This window comes from Lactuca serriola, chromosome 5, assembly GCF_051521515.1.
Source record: "Lactuca serriola cultivar US96UC23 chromosome 5, Lser_US96UC23_V15, whole genome shotgun sequence".
NCBI lineage: Eukaryota > Viridiplantae > Streptophyta > Magnoliopsida > Asterales > Asteraceae > Lactuca > Lactuca serriola.
Window position 1 is genome coordinate 300509853 of NC_136412.1, and position 15575 is coordinate 300525427.

General features: G+C 37.6%; 1 non-coding gene across 1 annotated transcript; it reads right to left on the reverse strand.

The window, feature by feature from the left end:
- Positions 1 to 1400: 1400 nt before the first annotated feature.
- Positions 1401 to 1507, reverse strand: LOC145055836 (small nucleolar RNA R71). The gene has a single exon (XR_013685386.1). It is a non-coding gene; the product is annotated as a small nucleolar RNA R71 (small nucleolar RNA).
- Positions 1508 to 15575: the final 14068 nt, after the last annotated feature.

A 15575-nucleotide genomic window follows, 5' to 3' on the forward strand; every position in this document is an offset into this window, starting at 1 on the left:
AACGTGTATTGTGACTATAATTGCGTTTATATTACAAATCTCACATAGCATATTTACATTCATAATTAGTTATGTGTTTAATTATGTGTGAACATACATGGTTTAACATGAATTAGTTAATTATTGGTAAAGTTAGAACTAGATTACCAATACAACTAAAAACCAACTTAATAATCCGTAATCATTAGCTAGCCATAAGGGAGAAGTGGATTCAAACTAAACAAGAGTGTGTTTTTATTTATTGAATTTGATTTAAGTTCATATGATCTTGTAAAACCAGATAAAATCCCTTTTAAACTTGTTAATAATTAGGTTTTTAATAGTAAGTAAATTAATTAGTAACACCGTTCCCTGTGATCGACACCCGACTTACCCAAGCTATACTGTAATCTGACTAGGTATACTGCCTATAAGTGCATAGTTAGTTAAGTTTGTTAGGTTATAAATATTAAAATTAGTGAGTACTTTTGTGCACATCAAGTTTTTGGCGCCCTTGCCGGGGAACGGCTTAGATTATTAGTTATTTAGTTGCATTAGATTAATCGACCCCTTTTTGTGGAATAAAATCTGCAAAAAGGTTAATTGGTTATTTATTTTTGTTAGCTTAGCTTAGTTTTTTTTTGTTTCTATCACAGAGTTCACGACGTGAGTTTTAATAAACTCACGACGTGAAAGCTGAAATTTCAGTTTTTAGTTTTTCTTATTTTAGTCTAGTTTTACGTTTTTAGTTTAGCAAGTTGCAGGAGTTCATGACCAGAAGCTCAAACACACACTTGGTGCCACCACTTGAAGATCCTGAGTCTGCACTTCACAAGAAAAAGACGCCCTTACAAGAATTGAAGTCAGCTTTTTCAAGGAAGTCGGGCAAGAAGACAGGAGAGTCAAGTTCATCCGCGAGGCACAAGAGCAATATTGAGCACTTGGATCAAACATCCGTCCAAACCGAGTCCGAAAGCGATACCGAGCCATAATTTGAACAACACACGAGCGAACCCGAGAACAAGCCAAGGAACGAGATGGCAGCAATTGAAGAAATGTCCATGGGAGCTTACAAGAAGCGGATCCGAGAAGATGTGGGTCCTGGTTTAGTCCAACCCGCAATACCTGCCACTGCCACATTCGAGCTGAAGGGACACATATTGACTGCACTGAAGGACATCCCATTTTTCGGGAAAGATCATGAGGATGCTTTTAAGCATCTAGATGAAGTCAACGACATTGCGGACTACTTCAATGTCCCAAATGTCAGCAGAAACACATTCTTGCTTAGGATGCTTCCCATCACTTTCAAAGGAGCTGCTAAGGAGTGGTTAAAAGCACTCCCACCGGGTATAATCACCACTTGGGCTCAAATGCGTGAGCAATTCCTGGACCAGTTTTGCCCGCCATCCAAGATAGCCAAACTCAAGAAGGAAATAGCCAACTTTGAGCAACAGCCGGGGGAATCACTATACGAAGCATGGGAGCGGTACAAGGGCTTGCTCAGAAATTGCCCTCAGCATGACCTAAATGTGCAGCAAGAGATGTTAATCTTTTATGATGGGGTCAACGTGATGACAAGACAACTCCTTGATTCTCAAGGACCTTTGACAAAGAAAAATCCAAGGGAGGTCAAGGAGCTAATTGAAGAATTCGCGAAGCATTCTCGCGAATACCGCAACCCGAGGCAGGAAGGAATCAAAGGCGGAGGAGGGGCCCAAAATGAAGAAATAGCAGCAGTCATGGCAATGCTGAATAATATGGACCGCAAGATAACACAGATGGACCAGTCGATACATGTCATAAGAGTGGGTTGCGAGAGATGTAGTGGTCCACACTTGACCAAGGACTGCAATGTAGATGAGTATGGGAACAGAAAAGCTCAAGTGTGCTACTCTAGTGGGGATAAGTTTGATGAGGACTGGAGGAAACCGAAGAAAGAGTGGCTGCCATATGAAGAGTATAAGAAACAAAAAGAAGAGAAGTATAGGCAGACAGGTCGAGGCCTTTATCAAAAGGAGCAGCCACCAGCCGAGAAGAAACCCGGCCTAGAGACCATTTTAATGAAGTTTATGGAAGCTTCGGAAAAGAGACATGATGCCACTGATCATGCCATTATGGAACAACAAACTTTGATAAAGAATCATCAAGCCACCATCCATAACCTTGAAGTACAATTTAGTCAACTAGCCACTCTAGTTCATGAGAAGTTATCCCCGAAAAATACCGAAACAAAGACCCAATCTCATGTAATGGCCATAGACACCGAAGAAGAAGCCATCTCTGAGTTCCTGGAGGCATTGGAAGAAGAACCACAGCAGCCCGATCCAAAGATGAAGAAGATCAAGCTCAAAAATCATGAAGCTGCTGAGTTCCAGAATTCACGACGTGAACCTTATATGTTCACGACGTGGGACCATCATGAACAGAAAAATTCTGTAGTTGGTTCGGTTTATCAGCTACCTTTGCCTTTTCCTTCCCAAGCTACCCTTAGTCCACTGGAGAGAGAGCATAGAGAGTTTGTCAAGCATGTGAAGGGGATCCCGATTAATACTCCCTTTGTCGAGTCCTTATCCAAAACTCCCGAGCATTAAAAATTACTGCAAGATTTGATAGACACTCGCAAGCAATTAAAGAAGCAGTCTAAGGTGGTTCTAAGTGAACAAAGCTCAAAAGTTGTATTGGGAGAGACACCAGAGAAAATGGGGGATCCTGGACGTCTCACCCTTCCGTGTGAGTTTGGTAATAAATTGAAGGTTAATGCTTTAGCCGATTCTGGGGCTAGCATTAATTTGATGCCTTTTTCATTTTATAAAAAATTGGAAATTCAGAAGATGAAGGCTACAAAAATGACGATTCACATGGCGAACCGTTCAGTGACACAACCCCGGGGAATAGTGGAGGATATTTTGGTAAAAATTGGAAATTTTGTTTTTCCAATAGATTTTGTAGTAATGGATATGAAGGAAGATCCCGATGTTCCAATTATCCTTGGCCGCCCATTGCTTAACACTGCTGGAGCTCTTGTTGATATCCGCGAGTCTAAGCTCACCTTGAGAGTTGGTGATGAAAAAGAAGTTTTTGGGATAGAAGATGGCTTCCCAAAGGAACATGTTCAAGAAGAGGTGTTCACAATTAACAAAGACAATGAACTAGAAGAATTGGAGAAGCTTATGGAAGAAGAGATCAAGGCAGTTCATCAAGTCAAAAGAATAAAACCTAGAGCATCTGTTCCATTTTTTGTTGAAGTCATAGCTTACAAAAGTCCACCTTCTTGGGTGAGCAAAGAGGATGAGGAGATGACAAGTGATGAAAAGGAGGTCACTTCAAGAGTGACAAAGCCGGTGGTGAAATAGGAGGGGGATGCGATGAGGTGCAAGGAAGAAACTAATGGCACAAAACGCAAGCTTGAAGAAGAGGTGAAAGTTAAAAAAGAAAATTCAAAGAAGGCATACAAAAGGCGAGTTCAAGCTTACAAGAGGCGATTCAAGGAACAAAAGATCCTAGTGGTGGATTCTTCCGAGGACTCAACGTAGGAGGCACGGAGTCCGGCTCAAGACTCCAAGAAAAAGAAGCGCTTCTCGGGAGGCAACCCGAGTTTGGTTTGCAAAAAAAAAAATTCTTTTTCTTTTTGCATTTTAGTTTTAAAAACTTAGATCAAGTCATCCAACTCTATTAGAACATAATGTAGGGACCTTAAAAAGGAAGTAGTAATAATTGAGAACTTAGTTCAAAGTCAAAAATTGATTTTTCTCTTCCAGACTTAATTCACGACGTGAATTGTGAATGAACCGGACACATAATCCATGATATGGCTTAGCCCATTAAACTAGTAAGCCTAAGATCAGTCCGTGAGTACATGGCCCAAACTTAAGCCCAGACACTATTCACGACGTGAATCTTACCGAATTCACGACGTGAATTTTCAAAAGTACGGGACCACAAAATAAACCCCTAGAAACCAGTTAACCCTTCAATTGTTTATTCTTCACGAAGTGGAAGCAGAAATTGGTCCCCCCCCCCTTGGTCCCCATTGCTTCGATTTTAGCCGACAACTCCACTAATCTTCCTTGTGCTTACGTAATACGTCCAACAAAGGAATGGCTCCAAGAAGAGAGGTTCCAGCTGGGGTTCCGGGTTTGCACCCGCTTTACAATTTTCCCGCAACAACGGCCCGTGATGTTTTGACCCGTTGGAACAACAGATTGGGGTGGCTTTACAATAGGGAAATTGCAGTTGCTCCAACAGTCAATTGGACAAGATTGAGGGAAGTAGGGCTCGTAGATCGGGTGGGCCCGTTCTTGACAAAGATATTCATTGGAGATGGGTATTCGTTTACCTGTTCTGGTTGGCAGAATCTGTTCCAGGTGCAAGAGCGGGTCTACAAGGAGTTTTGTGTCGAGTTTTTCGCAACGGTGACATTTTAGGAAACGGTTCAAGATCCACATTGGCCACAGGAGTTGGTATTTAGATTGGGGGGTGAGTACCGGGAGTGCAGCCTGGTTGAGTTTGCTTGGAGAGTAGGACTGTATGATCGACAGGAGGTTATGACTCCCGAGTTTGGCATGTTTTTGAGTGGGGCTGCTAGAGGATATGCAGAGGGTGTCACGGGTTATTCTTTTTGGCATAACATTGCCTCCGGGATGTTTAATTCCGGAGTATCTCCCGAGAGCAGTATTCGGTCCCCGATCCATCATTTACTCCACCGGTTCATTACCTTTTCCATCAACCATAAGAGGCATGGCGACAAAGTGACTAAGCAGAACTTATTTTTCTTATGGTGCATCTTACAGCCTGGTGTCTGTTGCAACATCCCGTATTTTCTAGCCCGTTTTCTGGTCGGGTCTGCCGCGAGTTCACGCCCTGGGAGCCCCATTTGTGGGGGGGCATTTTGTTACTCGTTTGGCCCGTTCTTATCATTTGGTTGTTCCCGATATTACTAGATCCATGACGTGTGTGGACGAGCATGACTTTGGTATGGGATATTTGGAAACTATGCGGGTGGTCAGAAATTTTGGATTGTATTGGGGCATAGTTCCATCAGATGGTGAGGGTGATGATGAGGATGATCAGCCGGCCAACCGACCCGCGCCAGAGCCGAGACCGAGGCGCAAGAACGTGAGAGGAAGGGGAGACCGCAGGTAGCCGATACACCCACCTGCTTCCATGGTTGGTGCGCCTTTTGGGATTGATATGGCTGGTTACTTTGACCAGTTATCGTTAAGTGTGAATTGGATACGCGGCACGATGGAGAATGTTGTCTGGCATCTTGGGGTGGAGCAACCGCCTCATTTAGGGTATCATTACCCGATTTGCCCACGATGGTCGGAGTATGGTAGCCGTGGAGGTGATGGAGCTGGTACCAGTGGTGCGCATAATGATGAAGAGGATGATTGATCGTTTTTTATTTTGTTTGATTTATTTTTAGTTTGTTTTTATGGGATTGTAAGAACTACTTTGAATATTATGTTACTTTTATTCTTCGTTGTTGGTTGTTTCTCAGAAATTGCTAAGGAGCGCCTAGAGAGGATAGCGAGTTATGAATGCGTACGTTTTTAGCCGGGAGTTTTTAATGCCGAGAGTCGAAACCCATATTTTCAAAATAAGTGTGGGGTGAGTCAGGAGAGTGGAGCGTCAGCGAAAGAGTCATAAACTGATGACTTTGGAAGTGTCTTAATACATTAATACATTAGAAGAAGAATTGGGCAATGTTTTCTGCTTGTCCAGTTTTCACGACGTGAACTTTTATTATTCACGTTGTGAGTCAGTTATCAGGAGGTTCTCAGAATACGCTTAGTTTCGATCTCACGTCGTGAATTGTCTCACACTCACGTCGTGAATATTAGATTTTTACAAGATTCAAGGCCCTTGACATTTTAGTCTTCTATGGGTTGATGCTATTCTTCTTGTCAATATATTCAAGATTATTTTGGCTCATTTTTACTACCATACAATGTGGCGTATGCTTTCCCACATTGGTCATTCTACTTTTGGAGACTTACACCATATTTGAAGACGATGGAAGGCTCGATTTCGTGTTTTGCCTATACACTCCTTATTTCGCGAGTTCAAAATCCAAGTTTCTATTTTTGGAATTCCATATTAAAGATGCACGTTTTCCACACTTTTGGAGATGTTCACGCCACTATCCCAGGGGAGTCTGTTCCTTTTTCTCCCTTTTCTTTAATTTTCTTTAATTTTGATGCATACAATAAGGGCATTGTATGAAATAAGTGTGGGGTAGGGGTAGAAAAAGTAAATTGCTAGATAATCATAGAATTTGATAGTAAAAATTGGAAATTTGAAAATTGAAATTTTTAATAATTGAATCTAGTAGTAATAATTTGAACTATAATTGCTAGTATTATGTGGGATGATCCGATGAAAGTTCAAATGTTTAGTTGAGCCAATACACGTTATAGTGCATTTGTGGCCTCCCTATTTTAGTGAAATCTTGGAACAAAAACATAATCCCGCTTGGTTTGAGGGATGCAATATGTTTAGCAGCCTAAACCTGAAATGTATCCAGGAAAATTATTATCATTAACCGATAAAGGTTGAGGTTGAGCGCCTCTGCTTAAGCATGTAGGTTTTGAGTGAAAAAAGAGAGGTACATGTAAAAAAAGAGAGAGAATTACGAGAAAAGTTTGAAGAATTTTGGAGCAAATAAAGTGAAGATCAAAAGATCAAAATTCCAAGAAATTCAAAAGTTAAAGATACCAGAAATCAAATAAGGTGGTGAATTCAAAGAAATCAAAGATTAAATTATCAAGAAAGTGAAGAATTCCAAAAGAGCTCCATAGTGCTATCAATTATTGTAATTCTAGATTATGTATGCTTAGGTTGCTCCATTAAAAATACCTTGAGGATAAGGAGGTTTTCTGCGGATGGATTCGGACGGTTGCATAAAATGAGCATTGTTCGGAAAAAGTGGGCGAGTGTTTATGAAGATTGTGAGTATTTAAAGTATGGGGGTACTTTAGGAAAATTTTAGACACAAATGCATGCGTTGAGGTCTTGGCATAATGGCTGAGCTAGAGTTGGATTGTTCTATGTGATGTTAGTAATCAAGGGTTAAGTTTAAATTTGCTTGAGGGCAAGCAAAGTCTAAGTGTGGGGTATTTTGATATTGCCATATTTATACCTATTTTTAGGCAATATTTAAGTACATTTTTATTAAAAAGTTGGTAATTTGTTTAGAATAATGGTACTTATGAGCTTAAATGTTATTTGCAGCCAAAAAAAGAAGACATTTTGAAGAAAAAGGACTGAATGCGTTAAAGAAAGAAACTTTGGGAATTAAAAGAGTAAAAGTGAAGAAAATCTGGAAAAAAGATTATTCACGACGTGAGACTTAAAGGATTCACGACGTGAATCGTTGGTTCTAGAAGATATGTATGCGGGTGAAGGAATCCTTGACGGGCACGGTTATCTACAACTCACGACGTGAATTTCTTACTATTCACGACGTGAATTTATGGATATCAGCAACTATATAAATCCTTGACCAGTACGAATAGAGGCAGCTTTTGGCAGAAGGAAGGAGTTCCAGAAGATGATTTGGAGCGAAAGAAAGGTTCTGGAAGAAGATTTTCAACACCAAAAAGAATAGAGGTTTATATTTTAGTTAAATAAGAACATGTGTTTCATTATTAGGTGTGTTGGTTTAGTTGCTATGATGAGCCGCTGAATCTAGCTACTCTTGTTTAGCTAGATGAAGCTTTATACTTATGAATAGTTCAATGTTTATGGATTAAGTTTAGTTGGTAAAAATTGCTTGTGTTTGATTTGTATAACCTAGCATGCTATTGTTTGTTTCTCTAATTGCTTGATTGCATGTTCTGTGTAGCTTAGTGACCATTAAAATGCATGAACTTATTTACCTAATGATTTAGTGAACATTGAAATGTTAGAGCTAGGATTGACCAATCTTAGTTAGTAATTAGAATAAATAAAGCTTAGCTGTGTTAGAGAACGTGTATTGTGACTATAATTGCGTTTATATTACAAATCTTACATAGCATATTTACATTCATAATTAGTTATGTGTTTAATTATGTGTGAACATACATGGTTTAACATGAATTAGTTAATTATTGGTAAAGTTAGAACTAGATTACCAGTACAACTAAAAAACAACTTAATAATCCGTAATCATTAGCTAGCCATAAGGGAGAAGTGGATTCAAACTAAACAAGAGTGTGTTTTTATTTATTGAATTTGATTTAAGTTCATCTGATCTTGTAAAACCAGATAAAATCCCTTTTAAACTTGTTAATAATTAGGTTAATTTAATAGTAAGTAAATTAATTAGTAACACCGTTCCCTGTGAGCGACACCCGAGTTACCCAAGCTATACTATAATCTGACTAGGTACGCTGCCTATAAGTGCATAGTTAGTTAAGTTTGTTAGGTTATAAATATCAAAATTAGTGAGTACTTTTGTGCACATCAATACCAATACTAACATTATTGGGTTGAAAGCGCATTCTTATGGAACATTTGATGTCGATTGAAGTTAGAGGGTTGTTAAACAAAGATACTTATACACCTATTGTATACCTTTGTATGTTTTTCAAGCAAATTTGCTCTAGAACATTGAAGGTGGAGGATATGAGGAAAGAAAAATTAGACATTTTTCAATCTTGTGCAAGTTAGAATTAATTTATCCTCAATCATTTTTTGACATTATGGTTCATTTACTTTTGCATTTACCTGATGAGGCGATTGTCGGAGGCCCGGTATGTATGAGATGGATGTATCCCTTCGAAAGGTATATGAAAAAACTAAAAAACTATGTCAGAAACAAGGCATGGCTGGAAGGTTCTATAGTTGAGGGCTATGTTGCTGAAGAAGCTTTATAACTGTTCGATGTACCTTCGAGATGTACAGACTTAATTTAATCGCCCTGAAAGAAATAAAGATGTACAGACTCTCCAGAATTCCACAAAGAGTTGTGGGCTCTTGCAATGGGTCCGCAAATGAATGCTTATACTTACACCGCATGCATAGTCAATGGTGTTAGGTTTATGGTACTTAGTCGTGACGCACAACGCACAACACAAAACTTTGGGGTTTTAGCGGTGGGTGAGAAAGGAGAGAAACATTATGGCCAGTTAGAAGAGATTATAGAGTTACCGTATACACATGATTATTAAACTCTACTATTTCGGTGAAAGTGGTTTGTTACTCGAACATGAGTTATTTCTGGTGATAATTTTACCAATATCAACACACGACGCAAAGCATACAAAGATGATAAACTCATATATGCTTCACAAGCCAAACAAGTATTCTACATTAGAGAGCCTTCTCGAAAAAACCAAGAATAGCCAACGGTGTGTTGTCGAGCATGTTAATCATTGAAGTATTTTGGATCTACCATCGAACGAAGATCGTGTCCAACTTGTTTACAATGACTCTGCTTGTAACGCCCGGGTTTCAGGGCTAAGCATTTTTGACAATGTAATAGTCTAGGTCAACTATTGTAACTCTTTTTGCAGTAATAAAGATGAAATATTTGAGTGTTATGTGAATTATGTGTATTTATGTGCTTATTATTTAATTATAAACGTGTATAATTAATAAAGAATAAAAATAAGCATCAAAATTAAAGTGTGAGATAAACCCGATATCTTTATATAAAGTTGTAGTGGTCGAAACAAGGATTCTGGGATACAAAAAACACCGAAATCCGAGTTTTAACGAAGAAGTTATGACCCGTCGAAGTTTCGCGACAGAACCGGCACGATACCGGGAAGCGTAAATAGTGAATTTACGATAGAGCGAGATTTAGCCTTAGCGATCTAAACGAAATTCGTAGAATGTGTTAAACCAAGAGTTTCCATAAAAAGAACGCCCAAATCTGACTTCGTATGAGGAAGTTATGATTTTTCGAAGTTTCGGATTAGCAGTGTACAGCCCGAAATTCGAATATTAGATAGAGTGGTTTTTAGCCGACACGACCTAAACGAGAATCGAAGATCTTGTTAAGAGTAGCGTAACGAGAAAAAGATGGGCAAAAACAGACGTCGGATGAAGAAGTTATGAGAATTTAACGGACCAATCCTGTCCCGGCATGTTAATAATATAACTTTTAAAATAGAGTCAAAATTAGCCGACGGAGTCTAAACTAAAGTTGTGGAGTATGTTCCCACCTTCACATGGATATAAAGAACGTCAAAAACGGAGCTCGTACGCGAAAGTTACGAATTTTAAAGTTGAAGCATGAAATTGCGAAGTCTGTTGCTAAATCGATGATGTGGCAGCACCACAACCGTCCGATGATGGTCTCAGAAGTCGCTTCGGATTGCGACACGCCACCCCTCGCCTACGCCCCGCGTACTCCAGTTCTTATCCACTCCGAGATCGGTCCACGTACGAAGCCAGCTGGAAGCCTTATCCGAACTTACGCCCAGCGTAAGACTTCGGTACGCCCAACGTAAGTCCGAAGCCTCGCCTATAAAAGGAGGCCGAGGGCAGCCACTTCTCTCACACCAAATCCTTCTACTTTCTCTCTCTCTCTACTTTCTCTCACTACCCCCTAACCCCCTCCTAAGCCTAGGTAAACCCCCTAGCACCCGAAGGAAGCCCCGAGGCTCCCGGAGTCCCGAGAAAAAGGGTCTTTCGGTTTCGAAACGCTGCTCCAAATAAAGTTCCAGTTTTCTTTAAAATCCGTTGTAAGTAAGCTATGCGTACGCAACTTTTATTATAGCTTTCAAATAATTATAGTAATGTTATTAGGTCCTTAAAATAACTATTTGGGCTATTATTATGAGTTATATTGAGTGTTATTAAACACTTATATAATAATAATAATAATAGTTAGACTATTAATTTGTCGCGGTTATCGTTAGACTAAACCCTAGTGGTATTGGTACTAGGTTTTATCGAAGGAAAATTGTTTTGAGAGTATCGAAGCGTTGTCCGAGTGCTGAGTCACCACCTTTCAGGTGAGTGCATAGTTACTTTCATCTTACACATAAATATGAAGTTTTACATGCTATGTGTGCATATTATCTGAATACTTGCTATCTATGCTGGATGAACGCTTTTATACATATTTTCAATGATTTAAACTGTATGTGTATTTTATATCTATGAAAATGTTGGGGTAAAACATGGGTAGATGTAATAGGTGATGTGTGATAAAATGATGAGAGGCCTCGATGTTGATGTTGTTGATTCTGTCATCTAGCGGAGTATGGATGACGACCACGGACTCTTCTAGACAGTCTAGTGGAACACTAGCAGGCTCGCAACCTGTAGGTGTTGTGAACGATGTGTTCACCGGTGTACTCCATCCCCCACATGGTTGCCTTAAGGACATTTATTGCTGAGGAATCCCTTTAGCAGTAGTGTCCATCCCGATGATGATCCTTAGGCTAGGTCCCTTATGATAGGTGCTTAGGGACGTAATGTGAGGATAACGGGAACGGGTAATCGGGTTATTGTTGATTGATGAAATTAATAAACTTATTTATTGTGGGTTGAAAACCCTATGTGCTCACCAGGCTCCCCAGCCTGACCCACTCAGTTTCTTGTATTACAGGTAGTGGTGCTTGAGCATATATGTGATGTTTAGGATGAAGGATTACGGATATAGGCCTGTAGATACGAAATAATGTAGTAAGGCTTATATTGTATTATTTATGCTTTTGATCTGTATTGAACATGACATCCCAAGTCTTTTAATGAAATACATTTCCTTGGAAATGCTTTTGATAAATCTTTATCATATTTTGTTTTGGGACAAATTCCGCAACACTTTTATTTTAAATGTTACTCTGATTTTCAAACAAAACATAAACAAAATCGGTCTTTTCTGGCCGTGAAAATGGGGATGTCACACTGCCCAAAATGTTGACAATGGCTCACACAAAAATGTTGACAATGTCAACCTAGTTCAAAATATCTCTTCATCTGATGCTCCACTTTTTATCGATTTCAGCATGTACTTTCAAAATATTTCTAGAGTCGTTGATGTAGAAAGTGCAATTGAAGTTCCTCCGCCAACTGGTAGAGTCAATGATGTTTCTGATTGGGAGACTGATTATGATGAGACTGATTCTGATTATGATACCGAAGAAGACACTGAAGGATATGAGGATGATGTTGATTATAATACTTCTTATGTAATGCGTATTTGTAATATGAACTTTATTTGGATTCCTAGTTTAAATAGAAATGTTTATTCCTATGTAATGTGTATTTGTAATAGAAAATTGTATCTGTATATCTTATAATTTTTCAGGAAATGATATCGATATGGCTTTTGTTTGTGTGCACCATGGCTGCTGTTATGGGCCGTGGACATGTGGGTGATGGAGCTGAGGACCCACCTTTCCTAGGTGATACAGGTGTTGGTCATCATGAGCAGGACCGTAAGTCTTATTATGATTTTTATTTACTATTTTTATTCAGTTATTATAAATTAAATATCGTTTCCAATTATTTTTAATTAGATTTGTAGTTGAGCAACATAGTAACGTCCAAGGCAAAGCCAAAAATATTAAGCTTAAAAGAGCGCTCTTACAAAATAAGGGCAAACCGATTTACACTGATTATGACAGAGATATGACATATGATCCCGTAGGAGAGCCGAAAGACATGTTTTCACGAGAAGTTGGAAAAATAATGTGGCGGATGGTCCCTTTTGATAAATGGACTTGGAAAAAAGTGTCCCTTGCAATAAAGGATACATTAAAACAACATTTAGGGGTAAATTATTTATATAAAAATATTTTATATGGTTAATTATGATTGGTTTTTACTTAGTTAACTTGTTTTGTAGACAAAGTTTGATTTAGATCGGATGTACTGGGATCAAGATGCTGCTATGCTGTCAGAGAGTTTTGAAGCAGCTTTGTTAAAAGGTTATCGATAGCGTAAAGATGATGCAAAAGAATATTTTTTGGAATTCAGAGGGTATGAGGATATCACGAGAGCATTAGCCACCCCCCAAATGATATGGATGTTGATAATTGAAAGAAAATAGTTGAGTATTTCCAAACAGACGAACACAAAGCTGCTTCAGAAAGGAAGAAAAAAGTCCATCAAATGCAAACGAGTGAATCATGGGGGTCGAGCTCGTATAGCAGTACTTGCTATAAAAAGGTAACGTACAATACATGTAATTGTTTATTTAAAATATAATCTAATTTTTAATGTTAAACAGAACCTTTAGATAGTGGAAACATTTCGCAAGGCTCATACCGATAGGGATGGTGTATTTGTTAGTGTCGAGGCTGAACAACAATACGTAAGTATTTAATTATAATTTTATCATATAATTAAGTGTTTCTTTATACTTAATTGTTAATCATTTTTGGGAAATACAAAATCGGTTAGTGGAAGAGCTCTTAGAACAAACACAAGGGCCAAAAGGTGAAAGAGAGTTAACACCTGCTTAAGAAAGAGCTAATTTCGAGAAAGTATTAGGAGAACGACGTGGCCATATCAGAGGCATCGGCCGAAAACCTTCTGTTATCCCGCCGATTTCACAACCATCACAACCACCACCACAGCCATCACAGGTAAAACAAGATTATTTAATTTCAATAAATGCATGTTCATTTGGTAATTTTTGTTCTGGTGATTATTTTCTAAAAGCTTTGGTAATTGGTTTTTTGTCCCAAGTGCAACAAATGGCAATGTACTTTGGTTTTTTGTCTTAGTTTAAAAATAGTGTTGTACTTTGGCATTAATAAATGCATGTTTATTTGGTAATTGTGTTTTTGTCCTAAGTGCAAGATATAACAATGTATTTTTGGTATTTCTTGTATTTTAAGTGCAAGTTAATGTCATAAAAACCATCAAGTTTTCAGAGTGTTTTCGGTTTTCCCCAAAGTTGAATATTATGTCAGTTTTTACCCAAACATTTTCGAAAAATGTTCGGTTTTACCCTTTTACCGGTGATAACAGGTTTTCCAGGTTACCATTATATTAAATTCGCAAAAAAAAACCCTTAAGTTTACCATTTTTTGCGTTTTTACCCTTATAATTTTTTTTACACTTTTACCCTAAGTATATTTTTTTCATAATATACATATTAATATGATTTTTCTGCTTGAATACGTATAATATGAAAAAAAAAATACATAGGGTAAAAGTGTAAAAAAAATTATAAACTTAAGGGTAAAAACATTAAAAAAAAAAAAAAAAAAAAAAAAAAAAAAAAAAAAACTGTAAACTTAAGGGTTTTTTTGAGAAGTTAATATAATGGTAACCTATTATCACCGATAAAAGGGTAAAACCGAACATTTTTTTGGAAAATGTTAGGGTAAAAACGGACATAAAATTCAACTTTGGGCAAAACCGACAAAACCCTGAAAACTTGAGTGTTTTTATGACATTAGCCCTTTAAGTGCAAGAAATAGCAATGTACTTTGGTATTTCTTGTATTTAAGGTTCTTTAGCACAAATAGAGTAAAATTATTTAACTTCAAGTTTTATATTTTAAGTGCAACAAATAGAAATGTACTTAGGTTTTTTGTCTCTAGTTTAAAAATGGCAATGTACTTTGGCATCATAAAATGCATGTTGATTTGGTAATTTTGGTTTGTGGTGATTATTTGCTAAAAGCTTTGGTAATTGGGTTTTTGTCCCAAGTGCAAGAAATAACAATATACTTTGGTTTTATGTCTTAGTTTAAAAATAGCAATGTACTTTGGCATCGATAAATGCATGTTGATTTGGTAATTGTGTTTTTATCCCAAGTGCAAAAAATAGCAATGTACTTTTGGTATATCTTGTATTTAAGTGCAAAAAAAATAGTAATGTATTTTGGTAGTTTTGTTTATGTTTGATAATTTAACTTATAAGGTTATTTATTATGTAGTTGAAAAATCTTCGGGTAATGCTCAACAACCAGGCATTTAAGGAGGAGCTTTATGCGTTTTTTCAATCGGGGAATAATTAAGGAGGAAACGATGGGAACGGAGATGATGGTTCGTTGGATAATTAATTTGTGTTTTGTATGTTACACTTGTCGTCACACTTTGTTGTTTGTTAGAATTGTAAAACTTTGGTTGTTTATTTTGGTATGAAATTAATTATATTTGGTATTTAATTGGATGTTGTTATGTAATTTTTTTTCTGTATTTAATGTTGTTATATATCGGTTTTTTTATACCCAAATCGTTGATTTAAAAAAATAAAAATGTTATTACCGGCAACACTATTACTGGCGGCATCATCATTAACGGCGACAAAAAGTATTACCAGGCGACAAGAGCATTAGCGGCAACAATTGTCTTTACCGGCGACATTTTAATCAATAACGACAGAGCAATAACGACGACTTTTTACCGGCGACTTTTTACTCTTTACCAACGACTTTTGTCGCCTCTAATCACCTTTTTTCTTGTAATGTTAACTGATATATGATTTTTTTTTTTTGCATAGAAAGTTTCCATTAATTTAATTATCATCGTACAACGAGTGATATATAAAAATGTATTTTTTTTAAAAATATTTTTGGATCTTACTGCATATTCTAAACTGGACCCTGTCTCTCTTGTCACGTATGGAGTCGCTTGAACTCGAAATATATCTTTAGGCAAAAAAAGGAATCATTATAACCGGTGTGTCTGGAT